The following is a 16,573-nucleotide window of genomic DNA, read 5'->3' on the forward strand; positions in this document are numbered from 1 at the left end:
GTAACACCCCCCCACCCCTCAAGCCCCCCCGTCCCCCATGAGGAGTTTTTTCCCCAAAGACAGCCCAGAAGAGGAACATTTCCTGGCAATGCTGCACCTTACCACAAGACAAAAGGACACCCCTGAATGCTCCTTTGCCTTGGCAGACTTTTTTGTTTAACCACAGAAAAGAGGGACCCATTCTTCAAGAGAACGTAGAATCACCTGAACTGCCAGAATCAGGCACAGGCTCGGACAGAGCCAGGACTGCATCTGCTCGTAGCTGCAGTATTCGTACCTTCTCCAGAACCTGGACAGACCTCTTCCTTCTGACTCCACGTTTCCTTTGTTTACCATTTGGTCCAGTTGCTGCAGGAGCTGCACCGCACCCTCAGCCTGACCGGTTCCTGTTCTTTGTTCAAGGGTAGATCCCACAGGCGCCCCTGTCAGAAACAGCAGCAAGAACAAAAACACAAGCTCGCTCTCTCCACGCTCCCTGCACACCCAACGGCAGACCCTGAAACCGAGAGGTCGGTCCAGACTCTGACTGACATCACGCCTGGGAGCTTTCAAAGCAATCGCAGTGCAGACTGGTTTGGAGGTAGGCTCCCATCTCACAGCCCAGCTCTGAAAGAGCTACGTAGCCTGGCTCTGTGGGTGGGAATTGCTTACAGACAAAATCATTGCTGACCTACTGCTCTTCGGTGGTTCTAATTCCTAGTCTCACGTGCTAGAAAATACCAAACGCCACTTTCAAAGGAAAACTATTACCAACGTCATCCTTGTAGCTTTTGACTTCATATGACCAATTCGAATGAAACAAGCCAGGAATTCCTTACTTACACAAACTCACCCGGTTACAGCCCACAGTAAGGGATGCTGGACTAAACTCACGCTCATCTTCTTTGGAGGAATTCTGAAAGGAAAAGGAACCCAAGAACTTTCACACCATGTAAAATTCTATTCTACAGGAGATCTTTGTTTCTTTGCTTGCTTGCTTGCAGAACTACAAGGCAGGGTCTGCTCTCTTGTTCTGTGACTTTATTTTCTTTCCTGCTACTATGAGGACCTTCTTCACCAATATCTTTCTGCCCCTCCCTCCTCAGGACATTCCCAGGCCTAACATAAAGCTGGAATTCATTGACTAGACTTTAATATAGCAGATAGTGAAAGAGGAACACCAGCTATGGCACAGACAGAGATTTTAAAAAACATCGACAGAGGTGCCGTGGGAAATAACAGCCGCTGGACAATACAGGCCCCTAGACATCAGCCCTGCTAAGACACACTCATAGGAAGCAGAGTAACAGGGCAGGGACAAAAGTGAAAAGTGCCAGAAGCAAGAGGTGAGCCAGGAATACCCATTCGCAAGGCTATCGGCAATACAAAGGACCACAAACAACAAAACCACCATGGAAGCTTCTTTAGGAGAAAGTGAAACAACTTTGTCACAGAGATAAGAGAAGAGAAGAATAGATCCCTCCCTGATGGTGCTTCTCTTGCACTAAGCTCAGGTTCACCTGAAATTCCAAACTTTAGATGGCCAGAGATCTTTGCAGTTTAGTCTCAGAGCATTAACTAAGGTAGGAAAATTATCTGCAGCGACAGGCTGAGCGTCTCCCAGTTCTTTCTTCCTTGGACTTCTACTGGTGCTCTTGGTAAGCAGAAAGATGCACAGGCTCAACTCCAATCATCCTGACCAGACAGCCTCCTGTCAAAATCGCAGGCCTGCAAGGCATTTGGATGAGAGCTGAAAATGCAATCTATTCAACAGCCATGCGACTACGGCACTTCCACGCTCCTCCTTCTGAATTGAGTGCCAATGCTGTAAAGTCAGTCCTACGCGTACTAAGCAGACAGATTTCCTTCATGTTTTAACAAGAGCCTTTCCTTTTCGAGATGCACTCTAAAACACCAGCTGGATTTGGATCCAAAGTCATACACTGCTCATACACTGAACAAGAGCCCTGGAGGAATGACCAGAAGAATCCTGAGAAAGCACAGGTGCTACTGAGATGGGTTTTTTCTAAACCTGATCTTTCTTCTCATTCTGAATACCAGAAGAAAACAAATGGATAGCAAACCAAATGGAAGGCATGTCACAGAAGCACCTGGCTCTGATCTCCTAAAAAAGCACACGAGGGAGAGGTCATCTGCTCAGGTTTCCATGCGGTGCTCCTGACATCTGGTCTGGTATTCATAAAGACACCAGTTTGTGTCTGGAGCTCCCTCTCAGTGTAACAGTGCCCTGACTAGTGCAAATTGCAGGTACGAGTCATGGTGGCACAAGCATCTCTTCTGGAGAAGGTTCTTCAAATACCTGAACTGGTATTTGCCGACTTGATGATTCACTCATCATAGTGCCAGATTACCTGGAAAGAGCTCAGGACCTGTCCTCCCACATCACTTAACACAGTAGGAGGTTACGGTGATGTCTGCCACCTACCACATCATTTCTCAGGGTCCAACATGCTAATCCGGAGCTCCAGCTTCCAAGGACCCTAATGTTTGGGAAATTCAGCCACCGTACAAGGAGCAGAGGCATTCTGGGGACAGCGATTATAGCAAAGCAGGGAATAAAAAAAAGCATCTTTCAGAGGATGACCCTTATCCCACCAACAGAGTGTTTGGAGCACCTGAGGAAAGAAGCCAGAAAGGGCATGTGTAGAGAGACCTGTCACTAATCCTGCAAAGGTAAGCTGAAGAGAAAAAAAGGGATACAGGTTTTGGAGACAAATCAGCCTGCTTGTTTTAGAGAAGTTCTGTACTGAAGGCTCCTGAGGACAGTGTCCTTCCTACCCTGAAAATCCAACAAACCTGTCAAAAACCCCTCTTCTGAAAGAAAGTTTTGGGCTTACAACAAGGTGAGGGCTCTTTCAATACAGGAGTTTACCTGTGCAGGCTGAAGGTAACCATGCAACTAGCAGCACCTGAAATTGCAGGCTACTGTATATGCAGGGGATCCCTGCAGAGCAATTATGCTGAGACTGGCCCTTTGAAACCAGTCCTACAGCAGCAAGCAGGCAGCATGCCCTGGCCAGCAGGCAGCAAGCCCACGGACGATATTTGCGTAAAGGCTCAGCCAGTTGTGGAGAGGTCCAAAAGGTTTCTGAAATGGGGGCAGCACGTCATCATGCAGAAACACGCAGAAACCTGGGCATCTGATGCAACTGTTCACCTCCCAAGGAACAGCGGGAGAAGAAGCTGTTCCTTTTATACCACCAGGCAACTTCCTTTGTGGACAACCCCAAGAGGAATAAGTTTGCCTCCTCGGAAAAGACTCTCTCCAAAGAGCTGGAGAGGGAAGGCGGCCAGGAAGGCAATAGCACGGCAGGCGTTTGAACTAAATGCAGAATGGCTATCAGGATCCAGAAAATGGATGAAATGCACTGGGAGCATGGGCAACAGCCAGGAGGAGGAGAACAGGGGGGTGAGGGAAGACCCTCTTACCTAAAGGGTGTGCCTAACAGCAGCTCTGTCAGAGCAGCCTTTTAGCTTGTGGGCTACAAGAGAAAGAATCTTGCCCTCCTGACAAGGTCTCTGGAGAACAGTGGGTTTAGAAAGCAACTGCCAATCCCTCGGGAACAATCCTGTCGTAAATCTGCCTTCTGATGACATAGCGAGAAAAAAACATGACACTGTTTCAAGACGAGGGAGATGCCAGCAAGGCCATCTGCACAGAGAAAGGACACTGCTGAGGAGTGGCAAGTACTCGCACCGAAGCCAGTTTCAAGGTGTCAGCACCCACTGTTGGCCCTTCATGGAGTTCTGCACAAAGGAGCATGTGAGGTAAAAGAGGACTGGAGTCTCTTGAGGACAAGGCAGGGCAACCTTCAGGTTCAGCTCCGAGAGGCTATGCTCACCCCTAGAGCTTGTAGCTTCGCGGTCAGAAAAGCCTGCGTTGGTTCCCGGTAAAACTCATCCCGTGGCTAAGTCTGATGAGCAGGAATCACAAATGTCTCCATGCAGGTGGTGCAGGTGAAAAGGGAAAAAAAGTTACCTGAAGGCATTTTTATGCTTGCCACTTTAAGAACCTAGGACTAAACAGATGCTGTTGTCTCTGAATATTCTGTAGCTTACCGTTTCAAATCCATGCTTTGCTTTACTCGTATGGCAAACACGCTCGGCTCCAGTTCTAAAAATAAGTCAAACAGGTAAGAACTGAGTTTACCAAAAAGTCACAAAAAGGAAGCAATCTTGTAAATGGCTGCTCAAGTACTTCATTAGAAAGCAGGGTTTTAGTACCTCCCTCTAAGCCAACAAGATAGATACCCTTAATCTGTATTTGTACGCATGTTTCAAAGTCTCATTTAAAAAATGACAATAGGCACTCACTCCAGTATTAGGCTTTCTGCTTTTCTAGTAAGCCCAACAAGCAGTTAAAGAGAAAAACAGCGTGACGTGACAGGGAAAGGGGCATGAGCAGCAAGGTGAGAAAGCTTGCAAATCCTACAAGATTACTGACACAAGGAGAAAGGCAGGTAGCAAAGAACCATAGAAAGATCTTACAAGACTCGGTCGTGGAGCAATAAAATGGCAGAGAGGTACAAAGTAGTGCACGTGGGGAAAACCAGTCCTGGCTTCACACACAAAATAGTGCTCTTGGAGCTGATCAGCATCACCTGGAGATTCCGATAGCTCAACACTCAGTAGCACCCCAAGAAAACCCAAATCCAAATGCCCCACGAGGACTTACGAGCAAAAGAGCTTGTCCAAAAAGAAAAAAAAGATCAAGAAGTGGTCTGACTACAGCAGGCAAACTCCTTCCCAGGGTGGGGGAATGCTCAGGCTGAATGCTCGGCTCTTCAGTCTAACAGAGTAATCGCAAAAATATGACAGAAGGCTTGAAGTTGATGCCTGACTGGTTTAATTTTGCAATCAAGAATACACTGTAGAATTATTAACTGTTTTAATCTTTTCTGGAATAGCGTAACTGCTGGGGCAAGACACAGGACTAAGAGAGAACTGCCAGACTGGACCATGAAATAGCCCTTTCTGGCCTTGTATTTTATGAATCTACAACTCACACCTTGGCTAAAAGAGATTAGAAAGCATTCTGGATCCTGGTCTCATTCTTCACTCATGTCCAGCAGTTTTATTGTGACTAGAAACTGATGGGGGGTGGGGAATGAAAGGACTACATCTGGATGAGCAGGAAAAGAACTGGCTCCAGACTTCTCCCATTATAATCTCTGCATGAAATTGGGTATTGGGAATTGGGTAGAATATAAGGCAACAAGGGAGATGATTTGACATGGTCTGTACGTCGCCGTGGAAGGGGAAAGGTGAGCATAAACACTTCCGACCACAACGCTGGATCTGGGACTCTCTGCCACATACTTGTGAATATTAAGTACGGACATGAATCTTCTGTTTTTAAAAGCTACGCTCCCTGAAAGAAAGAAGCCTGCCAGACTATAATAATGGGCCTGCCTCTGAAAGGTAATCCAGAACTAAGCTTGAAGTCAGCCACCACGAGCCAGCATTGCACCCTCGCGCTGAAGACGGCCAACAACACCCTGAGCTGCGTTAGGAAGAGTTTTGCCAGCAGCTCAAGGGAGGTGATCCTTCCCCTCTGCTCAGGGCTGCTGAGGCCAGTCTGTGTGCTCCGTCCAGACTAGGCTCCCCAGGACAAGACTGGGACTCACTGGGGTGAGCCCAGCAAAGGGCCACAAAGAGGATGAAGGGACTGGAGCGCTCTTCGTATGCGGAGAGGCTGGGAGAGCTGGCACTGTTCAGCCTGGAGAAGGCTCGGGGGCTCTTATCAACGTACACCTGAGGGGAGGGAATGAAGAAGAGGGAGCCGGGCTCTCCTCAGCAGCGCCTTATGGCGGGACAAGAGGCAAAGGGCACAAACCGCAAAACACGAAATTAAAGCTGAACACAAGAAAAAACTTTCTGACAGCAACTGTGGTCGAGCACTGCAACCGCTTGCCTACAGAAGTTGTGGCCTCTCCACCCTTGTAGCCCACTCAAAACCTGAGGGGACACGTCCTGGGCAACCTGCTCTGGGTGACCCTGCTTGAGCAGGAGGGCTTGCACTCGATGATATCAAAGGTCCCGAGAACCTCAGTGGTTCTGTGAAAGCCACAGACAGAGATCTTTGCCTCAAGCCCAGAGGCAGCAGTCATCAGCCGACTCAGAGGAACAGGCTGGGAGGCAGCTAGAAAACTGTTCCCAGTTCCTCCCTTGTCATCCCTGCCTCAGGTGTGCAAGCCAGTGCACCGCTTTGTGGAGCTGCCCAGTTCTCAACCCGCAGACACCAGAAACCTGGTTTCAGGCAACCGACAGGTACCTGCTTTCGAGGACGTCCTCCTTTCTCCCAGCCTAGGGAAGGAAGCAGGAGAGCCAACGGCACGCGACGGCTCTGGAAACGCCGCTGCCGACCTCCCTGAAGCTTGACAGGCCTCTTGCCCCGGGGGCTGCCAAGAACGCCCGGGCAGGACTGCGTCGCAGCCCGCCACCGACGCCAGGCTGTGAGGGACACCCCCGGCGGCTGCGGGTCCCTGCGGGGACAGCCGGCAGAAACTCCTTTCTCTCCACAGCCGCACGTCTCCGCGGTGCCCGCCGGCCTCCGCCGGACAGCCACCAGCGGCAGGCAGTCCCCTGCTGCCCCCGCAGCCCCGGGGGCGGCAGGGAGGGGCCGGGGCTGGCCGGGCCTGCGGGGGGAAGGCCGGGACCCGGCGCCCCGGCCTGCCGCGAGGGGAGATGCCGCCACCGCCGCCGCCTCAGCCCCGCTGCCGGCCTGCGAGGCCCCCGGGCAGCCCCGGCGCTGGCGCCCGCCGGGCAGCCCACCGCTCCACGGACGGGGAGGAGCCCCCGCCACGGCCACCGGCCCCGCCGCGCCCGCCGCCCGCCCTTGCCTCAGGCGGGGCCGGGCCGGGGCTGCGGCCGGAGCGGAGCCGAGCCCAAACGAGATGAGCCGAACCGAGCCGAGCGGAGCCGAGGGCCGCCGAAACGACGTGAGCCGAACCGTGCCGAGATGAGCCGAGCCCAGCCGAGATGAGCCGAGCCGAGCCCGGCCGAAGGGAACCGAGCCCAGCCGAGATGAGCCGAGCCCAGCCGAGATGAGCCGAGCCCGGCCCGGGCGCCCCCTCCCTCTGCTCCAGCTCCCCACGCTGCTCTGCACTGGCTGCTGCTGCTGCTGCTGCTGCGCTGCAGAGGCAGCGGCATTTGGGGGCTTGGAGCGCTTTGGGTTCCAGCGTGAGCCCGAAGCATCAGAGCAGTTGGCCTGTACCTCGGTCCCTTCGCGTCGGTCTCCTTGCCACGGGCTCGGTCCCTTCGCGTCGGTCTCCTTGCCACCGGGGCAATCGCTGCCAGAGACGCGGGGCCCCCCGGGCCGCTCCCCGGCCCCTGGCAGTGTCCCTCTCCATCTGCCCGCCCGCCCCTGCCGTGGGCAGGAGGTCTCCGCGCCCGCGCTCCCCCGGACGAGGAGCTGCAGCGCCCGGTGCGCGGTGCCGAGGGGCCGGCTCCTGCCCACCATCACCTGCGGCTGGAGGAGCCGCACCGCGCCCGCAGGCAGCGCTGCCCGCCCTGCCCGCCCATGGCGCTGCGCCCGCCCGCCTCCGCTCGGCTCGGCTCGGCTCGGTACAGCTCGGCAAAGCTCGGCTCCGCTCGGGAAAGCTCCGCTCGGCTTCGGCTCGGTACGACTCGGCAAAGCTCGGCTCCGCTCGGCAAAGCTTCGCTCGGCTTCGGCTCGGCTTCGGCGTGCTTGGCTGCGCTCGGCTCGGCTCAGTTCGGCTCCATTCGGCTCGGCTTCGCTGTGCTTGGCTCGGCTCGGCGGAGCTCGGCACAGCGGCGGAGCCCCCCCCAAGGCGAAGCGGTCAGGATGCTGACCAAGCAGGAGCTCTCCTTCGGCGGGTCCCGGGACATCCCTGCTGAGCTCAGCCGAACCCTCCTCGCTGGGCAGCAGCTGGCAGGACAAAGAAACCCGGGTGGGCGCAGGACAGAGACACGGCGAGAGCGACCTGCCCTTCCCGGGAAAGAGGAGTCAGCGACGGCTCTCCCGGGACTGATGCCCCACGCCCACCCGTGCCTCTGCACCAAACAGGCTGGAAAAGGTCCCTGGCTGCCGACCCCAAACGCGCTCCCCCGCAGGAGCTCCCCGGACCCTGCTCGGGCCACCAGGGCTGGGCTCAGGAAGGAGTTTTTTCCCCCGGGCAGATTGGCACAGGTCCCGGGGGGGTTCGCCTTCCTCTGCAGCACTGAGCACAGCCCCTTGCCGGGGTCCTCGGGGCCATTTCTGGCCAGCGAGTCCCTGCTGTTGCAGGAGCAGGAGTCCAGCTGTGCCCTCCAGCCCTCCGCCTCTCTTCCCTGGGCCAGCTTGGCAGGGGAACCTCATGGACCTCCATGTCTCCAGGTCACTTGGGGCTCTTCTGCCCTCTGCAAAACAAGGAGCCTCAAGGAAGCCGCCTTCTCCCTGGTTGCTTTTAAGCTGGCACACTTCAGTGGGGACAAGAGAAAGCCTGGGGAGGGGGGGTGCGTATCTTATCTATCTATCTATCTATCTATCCCTGCTGGGAGGGAATGAAGATGAGGGAGCCAGGCTCTTCTCAAGAGTGCCCACTGAGAGCACCAGCAGCAACAGGCACAAATTAAAACACATGATATGCTCCAGCTGCACATGAGAAAACAACTTTTTCCTGTCCGGCTGGTCAAACACTGGCACGGGTTGCCCAGGGAGTTTGCGGAGTCTCCGTCCTTGGCGATGTTCAAAACCCAAGGGCACATTGTCCTGGGCAACCTGCTCTAGGTGGGCCTCCTTGAGCAGGCGGGTTGGACCAGAGGAACTCTACAGGTCCCTTCCAACCTCCACCCTCCTGTGTGAGTCTGTGCTTTGGTTTCACTCCTCAAGCACCTGAACTCAGCCCCGATGCCTGCGGGAAAGGATGCTGGGACAAGGCAAGATCCCAGACTCCTCCCCGAGGACTCATCACAAAACCCCATCTACCTAGTCCAGAATATCCTATGGCAGACACACTCAGAAGAGAGAAAAGATCCTTTTATTGTGAACATCAACTGCGGTGGGGGGGTGGGCCCAGGAGTCACAGGGGTTCAGCAGTGACATGAAAACAGCACCTACAACGACAGAGTCAGAAAGCACTGATAAACCCACAAAGGCAGGAATAGGCAGGATTTGGTTCCCCTTTCTTTGGGGAACACCGTTGACGAGGAATTGTTCATAGCCCAGAAGAGAGAGCTATGGCTGGCATCCACTAGGGGATGGCTCTGGCGCCTTATCCCCACGGGTAATGCCCTTAGAGACCTGCACGCGTGCAGAGATGCACGGGGCCCCCGTGCCACGCAGCAGGGCTCGATGGGGAGCCCCTGGGGAGCGGCCACAGAGTTATTTCCAAGCCCTGCGCAGCACCATCCCTCGCCATCCCTTGCCAGTGGGTTGGACCGACTTGGAGCAGCGCTGAGAGTTGGGAAAGATGGGCAGCAGAGCCTGGTACGCACCTGGGCTTCCTGACCTGCTGGACCTTCCTGCATCTTTTCACCGGTCCGTCCCCAAAAACGTTTTCTCTCTTCCTCCTCCTCTTTTCTGCGTGTCTGTCACTCTCCTCTCCCCAGGCCTGCTTTCTCTTTCGGTTTTTCTTTTTCTCCTTGTCCTGGGGAGAGCCTGCAAACCTTTTCATCGCACAGCGGTATGAGGTAGGGGAAGGCACGACCCACTGGAGTCGGTTCTGATGTTAACCAAAGTGAGCTCGTTTTACCGTCTTTCCTCCGACAGGTTTGCCAGCTCTTCTGGGCGCACCACGGGCTCTGCCGCGCTCTCGGGGGTGGCTGGAGGCAAAGCCTACAACAGAAATGTCAGAGTTAGCAGGTGGCAAGAGACGGCCTGGAACAGTAAGCAACTCTTTGCCAAACTGCTAATCTAGCTCTCCAGAGGAGATCCCTTTGGCTGGTTTGCATCATCCGCATTTCGCACAGTCCCCCCGCCCCCCCAAATAGACTTGGAGAAGCACCGACAAAGTCGGACCTGAGCAAAACCCCGCTGAAGTTGACAGCTACTCCCCTCTGTCTATTTGTAGGTGATTTGCAGGCATTTTGTTTGTCAAAGCACATGCCAAGTGCATTTGAGAAACAACCTTGCCAGTTTTCCTTGCTAGGGATCTTCCCAGCAGGTGGAGGAATAACCCAAACACACACCAGCTCTACTGCCAGGAAGAGGCACAGCAGCGTCTCGGCCTCATCAGAAACTCCCCTCTTACACCAGACACACTGTCACAGCGTTTGGGGACCTGACATACCTCTCCTCTTTCAGACTCCACCACCATAGCTCCCCCAGCTTCTCTGAGGACACCGAGCAGAGAGGGGGGTGCATGCAGCGAGGCTTCTGTCTGATGTTTGGTGTCTGCTGTAACTGCTGGCACACTTTGCTCTTCCAAGTGCAGTTCTGGAGAGCAAAAGCATGTGCAGCAAAGCGACTTGTTGGAAGTAAACAACCACTAAAGCAAAACCCACCCAAAGCCCTACACCACTTAAGTTTTCAGACCTCCGATGCCCTGTCTGCAGGCTTCAGCACATCTTGCAGAGCAAACCGTTCATGCCCCAAGAAGCAGTGGCCAAAGAGAGGCCACGGGACAAGCGGGGCTGAGAGGACAACACTCCAGGCCCAGCCCTGCCAGAAACGGTGCTGAGGTTTCTGGCGTCCCAAGCCCCAGCCTCTGACAACCCTCAGTCCTGCCTCTTACCTCCGCAGCTCTCTGTGGGGGCTGCCGAGGACTCCTCGGCTGCTGAACAGGAAAGGTCAGTTGTCTGCTCCCCAAAGAGTTCCCTGCAGTTGTCAGTCATGAATTCCACCAGCACGTTCACCTGCACACATCAAACCCTCGGGCTCAACCCAGGTGCCTGGAAATGTATCACGCAGCCTTTCCCACTCCCGACCCTTGCCTCTGCGCAGGCGGCTGTGGTTCTGGGGCTGCTCTTGCAGGCAGCCACCCCACCGGCATTTGCTCAAGAGAGGAGGCAGCCAGGGACCTCTGAGCAGCCAAGCTCGGATGGGCCGGCAAGGCTGCAGCCGGCTGCTCAGTACAGCGCACCTTCTCAGTCACCGCCAGCATGGCCTCGAGGGGGAGCAGGTCCTCGTGAGGTGGGCTCAGCAGATTTGGCCCAAGGCAGATGGCCAGGTTGCTGGCGGTCATTCTGCTGCTGGCGGCGTTGTGGCCGATGTGCTGGAGGAGGGCCAGCAGCCGCTTGAGGAGGAGGAGATTGGCTCCAGGCAACTTCTCGGCCACCCTGAGGGAACAGGAACTCAACGTTAATAGAGAAGATGTTGCCCACAGCCGTCCCCAAAGCTTGCCCAACACAGGTGGGTGGCGCAGCTTTCCGGGTGCTCTCAGCCAGCGGTCAGTGCTCCTGCGCTTCAGGAAGGCAGCACGGCCTTGCTTCCCAGCTCCTCATTTCACCCAAGCCCAGGCAAGGGAAGGCTCCCTGTCCATGCCCTTTCCTCCGAAATCTAAGCCCACCCCAGCAAAAGCAAGCTGTCAGAAGACACAGCTTTTTAAGGAGACCGTCCCTTTTCAGGCAAGTCCCAGGCCTCTACCAGTCCCTCCTCAACAGGCAGGCTGCTGCCCACACTTACGCTTTCAGCTCTTCAACCTTCTCCTCCTTGCCGCTCTTCTGCATCGCTGCCATCCAGTCCTCGTAGAGGTCTGTCACGAGGAGCTTGGCGGGGATGCTTCGGAGGAAGTCCCGCAATGCCAGGGGCTCCAGGTGAGCCCCTGAACACTCCAGGCCAGGCAGGAGCTCTTCCAGCTGCAGGTCAGAAGCGCTCACCTTCAAGATGACGGCCAGCAGCAGCACAGGCTGGCTGCCCAGGTCGACATCTGCACCGTGGTCCAGGGCCTCCCGCAGCTCACGAAACTCTGTCCCGCCGGCAGCTCTTCGGAATATCCCTTCTGTCGACGGTCCTTCCTTGTGCAGGACTGCCAGCATCTCCTGCAGGAGGGGCAGGAGGACAGTTGCTTGGCTGAGAAGCTGCCTTCCAACAGCAGAGACCAAAGCACTGCCCCAGATCCTGCTCCTTTCCCCCCGCAAAGGAGGCTGGCACCAGAAGCGTCTTCTGGGGGTGAAGGGCCCAATCCCCCATCGCCGGAGCTCCCAGGGACACCCACCTCCCCTCTGGAGCAGCCGGAGGGAGGGCTGGGGACCCCCTGCCCAGGCTGGCTTACCTGGATGGGCTGGGGCAGGGAGCCGTCCTCCCCGCAGAGGGCTGCCAGGGGCTGGCCAAAGAGCGCCCTGCTGCAGCCGGAGCCCGCCTGCCCTGGCGCCTGGGCAGCGGTCGGGGTCCTCTGCAGAGCAAAGGGCCAGGGCAGCCCCATCCTCCTCCTCCTCCTCCTGCTGCTGATGCTGTTCCCTCCTTCTGAAAAGGAAAACGGAGCAAGAGCGTGTCAATGGAGACAGCCGGGCCAGCACTCCCGGAGCCTGCCATGCCTGCAGCACAGTGCTGAGCGGTGCAGCAGGATGGGCAGGGAGCCAGCAGCTGGAACCACAGCTCCAGCTCAGCTGCTCCAGCTGGGAGGCTCCTGAGAGCTGGCATGCCACCGGGACAACCTGTCCCAGCCCTCGCCCTGCCCTCCTCCAAGCTGTGGGCAGCAGGAGAGGCTCTGGGTCCCTGCAGAACCACGTCCAGCGGCTGCTGCCCAGCGGGTGTCCTTGCTCGTCCAGGTGACGTCCTCCCTTGGGGTGCCGCACCTGCGTGGCGACACTCAAGGGACAAGCGAGCACAGCTCAACCATTTGCAGGACAATGCGTTTCTTTCCACAACTCACCTGGTGAGCGGCAAAGTCCCCCGGCTTTGATAGACGGGGCTGTCGGTGGCCCTTGCTTGGGACGATCCTGCAAGAAGCAGGCTGTGCTTAGAGAGCAGCCCCGCAGCAGAAAGGGCCACCGGCGAGCTGCCAACCGGCACCAGCAGCCTGAGCGCGGCAGAGCTGGGACCCTCTGCCCTCCCGGGCTCTCTGCTCCACACGGCAGGTTTCCCCCCAGTGCCGCCAGCGAGGATGTGCTGGTATTCCTGGTGGCTCCCCAACCCTCTACGCTCCCCGAGTGGCACCGCGGGACGCTCCCTCCCTCCATCTCTGCCTTACAAGCTCACCCCGCTGGCCGCAGACGCCGGCACAGCCAGAGGCGGGTGAAAGGCAGCCCTTCTCACCTCTGCCTGGTCCTCCATCAGCCTCTCCAGGCTCCTGGCGCTGAATGTCCTCCACTGGGCAAGAGAGAAGGAGCGGAGGAAGGTGAGCAGCGATGCCTCTGCTGCTCGGCTGGGGGACCAGGGCTCGGGGACAGAGCCCAGACCGGAGAGACACTCACGGCGTGGCGGCGGCTCAGCTCCTTCTCCAGGGGTCTGAGGGAGGGGAGACGGGTCACGCGGTGTCCTCCTGGTGTCCTGTGCACCGGCAAGGGACAGGGAGAGAGCTGGCTGAGCCCCAAGCTGCCCCTTCTCTCCTGTGAGGCAGCTCTGCCCGAGAGCTGCCCGCAGCCGCAAAGGCACCTCTCCCCAGCTGGGGAGCTGTGTTCCCCCATCCGGCTGTGCCTGGAGCATCCCCCCCGGCTTACCCCAGCAGTGTGCCCACCCACAGCTCCTTCAGTGCCTGGGAGCTGCAGAAAGAGAGGAGAACCAGCGTCAGGCCCCGCTGCCCCCCAGCCCGTGGGGAAGGAAGGACACAGGGGCAGGACGAAGCCCTGTGGGGCAGGACAAAGACGCTGCCCAAGCCCTGGCTCCCCGTGTCCTGCCAGAGCAGCTGCTTTTGCCCTTCTCTTCTGGGGACCCAAAGGGCACCAGGGGATGCAGGACCTGGCAATGCCCCCATCCCTCCCTGCTGGCGTGCTTCTCGCTCCCTGCCCAGGCTCTGCACGCAGGGCAGAGGCCGTTCACAGGATGGCGTGGGCACGGTTGGGAACCTCTCCTGCCCGGCCATGGGACGTGGCACCACGACTCACCCGAAAGCGGCAACGCAGGAGCCGGTGGGCCAGATGAGGATGATGGAGGTCCTCTCCTCATCGCTGCCTTCCTCCTCCCCTTTTTCCTCCCCCGCCGCCTCCTTTCCGCCGCTCAGCACCCACAGCTGGTCCAGGGCCAGGCGGAGCTGTGGGCGCAGGGCGGTGCCACGTCTGCAGAGAGGAGAGGCAGGTGGTGAGCTGGAGGTGGCCTCCTGGGGGTCCCCCCGGGCAGAGCCCCGTCCCCCACCTGCCCTTGGGACGGACATCGATGGGTGCATCCAGCACCACGGTCCCGGGGCCTGGGGCTGGTGCCGGGGTGTCCCTGCCCTGGTGCCAGGGCCAGGGATGGGGGAAAGGCAGCTGGGCTCTGAGGGTCTTACTGCAACTTGGCGATCACCACTTCCTCCTGGAGGAGGAGAAGGCGTCTCTCGCTCCTCTTGCGGCCCCGGGTCAGCCGCACGTCCGCGCTCAGCACCGGCTCGGCGTCGGTGAGAGCCTCCCTGCAGAGCAGAGAGCGGCGGGCATGAGAATCAAGGCCCCCGCCACGGGTCCCGGCCGTGCCCGCGTGTCCCCGAGGCACAGGGAGAGCCCACCTGGAGCCGCAGCAGCAGTTGGCCTGGCCCATCCTGCCCGGGAGAGGAGGACCCTCGCCGTGGACCAAGGACGCGGGCCAGTCGGCGACAGCGGGGATGGGAGGCGAGGTGCCGGTGCCGGCGAGGTGCTGCTCGGCCAGATCCTGCCTCCTCCCGGCGCTCCTGCGTGCCAGCACAGCTCCGTGCTGCTGTCTCTGGTGGCTGTGGGCTCCAACTGACCAACATTCCGAGCCCAACGGACCAACATTCTGAGCCCAACGGAAAGTGGGAGGGGCACTGGGGTGAGAGTTCTCTCCAGTATGGCCGTCTCTGCCTGGCACTGGAGAGCCCCGGGCGGGCTGGACGGACCCAGCAGAGGGGAAGGACCGTCTCCCTCCACCTCTTGCCAACGCTTTGCCTACTGCAGCCCAGGAGGCAGTGAGCCGCCTTTGCCCCAGGGGCACTTTTCTGGCTCAAAATCGGTCCACTTGGCGTCCACCATCACCCCAGGTGTCTGCACAGCTGCTTTCCAGCTGGGTGTCCCCCAGCATTTACTGGCGCAAGGGCTTCTTCGTCCCCAGGTCTCCAGGACTTTGCTCTTCCCCTTGGGGAACTACAGGAGGTTCCCGTCAGCCCCTTTCTCCAGCCGGTCAAGATCCCCTGGGTTGACAGCAGGACCCTCCGGCGCATGAGCCTCTCCTCCCGGTTCTGTGCCACCTGCAAGCTGCCGGAGGGTCCGCTCTGCCCCATCTCCCAGATCCCAGTGAATGTGAACAGGTCCCCCATAGTGCAGCCCAGGGGGTGCCTAGGACATCCCTTGTCACAGCAGGTTCAGAAATTTAGGGGGAAAACCCACGTTGGGTTTTTGCATTATTTATACACAGTGCTTCCCCTTTGTTGTTCCTGCAAGCTATTAAAAGTTGCTCAAAATAGGTCTCATTTCTCATTTGAATGTCACAGCTCTTCACAGTGCTGATGTCATGTGTAACTCAGGTTGTACTCTTGCACAGAGCATTAGGTAGTATGTAGCCTAGATTATTAGGGAGAAGATCACAGATTACTGCATTAGTCGTGCTAACACCCATGACAGGAGGTTGCATCTAGCTCTTGAGTCAAAAGGTAAAAATCCAAGGTGTCTATTGAACTCAGTGGGCTATTGACCAGCAGATTGAACTCACCCTGTTCAGAAAAGAAAAGGTACATGAGAAAGGCCTATTCTACCTTGACTGCTACAATGCGTGTTTTTGTAGGTATGAAGATAAATTATCCATGCCCCTCCCGCCACCCCTTTCCAAAAAAGAAAGGACTAGAGAAAAAAGATTCAACTTGTAGAGCAATGGGGCTTGTAACAGCCAAGTAAATTTCCCTAGATCATTCCCATTCAATGAGCCACTTTGCCTGACATTCTGCCTCTACTTGGTACCAGCAGAAGACTCTACCTGTGCCATGCTGTCCTGATTTCAGCTGGGATGTAGTTAATTGTCTTCCTAGTAGCTGGTACAGTGCTATGTTTTGAGTTCAGTATGCGAAGAATGTTGATAACACTGATGTTTTCAGTTGTTGCTCAGTAGTGTTTAGTCTAAAGTCAAGGATTTTTCAGCTGCTCATGCCCAGCCAGTGAGAAAGCTGGAGGGGCACAAGAAGTTGGCACAGGACAGCACCAGGGCAGCTGACCCCAACTGGTCAACAGGGTATTCCATACCGTGTGACGTCCCATCTAGTATAGGAACTGGGGGGAGTGGGGGCTGGGGATCACCGCTGGGGGATGAACTGGGTGTCAATTGGTGGGTGGTGAGCATTTGCACTGCGCATCATTTGTACATTCCAATCCTTGTATTATTGCTGTTGTCATTTCATTAGTGTTATCATTATCATTATTAGTTTCTTCTTTTCTGTTCCATTAAACCGTTCTTATCTCAACCCACAAGCTTTACTTTTTTTCCCGATTTTCTCTCCCGCCCCAGTGGGTTGGGGGGGGGGAAGAATGAGTGAGCGGCTGCGTGGTGCTTAGTTGCTGGCTGGGGTTAAATGACGACAGGGGTCTGCTCTGAACCTCGTGACTCAACAGGAGGGGG

At 56.9% G+C, this 16,573-nt stretch overlaps 1 long non-coding RNA gene across 1 annotated transcript in view; it reads right to left on the bottom strand.

Moving 5' to 3' along the window:
- Nucleotides 1-16,021, bottom strand: part of LOC138689998 (uncharacterized) — a 149,974-nt gene extending 133,953 nt beyond the window's left edge. The window contains exon 1 of the long non-coding RNA XR_011328774.1: nt 15,938-16,021. This is a non-coding gene — a long non-coding RNA (uncharacterized lncRNA). The remainder of the gene's footprint in view (nt 1-15,937) is intronic.
- Nucleotides 16,022-16,573: the final 552 nt, after the last annotated feature.

This window comes from Haliaeetus albicilla, chromosome 19 (genome assembly GCF_947461875.1).
Source record: "Haliaeetus albicilla chromosome 19, bHalAlb1.1, whole genome shotgun sequence".
In the NCBI taxonomy this organism is placed as follows: Eukaryota; Metazoa; Chordata; class Aves; order Accipitriformes; family Accipitridae; genus Haliaeetus; species Haliaeetus albicilla.